Raw genomic sequence first — 311 nt, forward strand, 5'->3', positions numbered from 1 at the left:
TCACATTGAACGACATCAAACAGCTACAATCACTTCTCTACAGCCACGGACACAGGCGCGCAGACCGCACGGGCAGAACGGAAGCACCGATTCAGGGCTCTCGTAGCGTTCATCGCTTTAGCGCCACCTATTTAAAAATAATATACGGAGCCAAGCCAAACCATTATTTAGCGTCTATTTGGGTGAACCTAACGCTTTTGGGCCCTAAGCGTTCGAACGACCAGGGCACTATAACGCTTACCCCCCCTTTCCACTCCGTCGACCGGGTCGCAGGAACGGCGGCCTTTCTGCAATGTGCTACAAAGCATTCA

This window comes from Dermacentor andersoni, chromosome 5 (assembly GCF_023375885.2).
Source record: "Dermacentor andersoni chromosome 5, qqDerAnde1_hic_scaffold, whole genome shotgun sequence".
In the NCBI taxonomy this organism is placed as follows: domain Eukaryota; kingdom Metazoa; phylum Arthropoda; class Arachnida; order Ixodida; family Ixodidae; genus Dermacentor; species Dermacentor andersoni.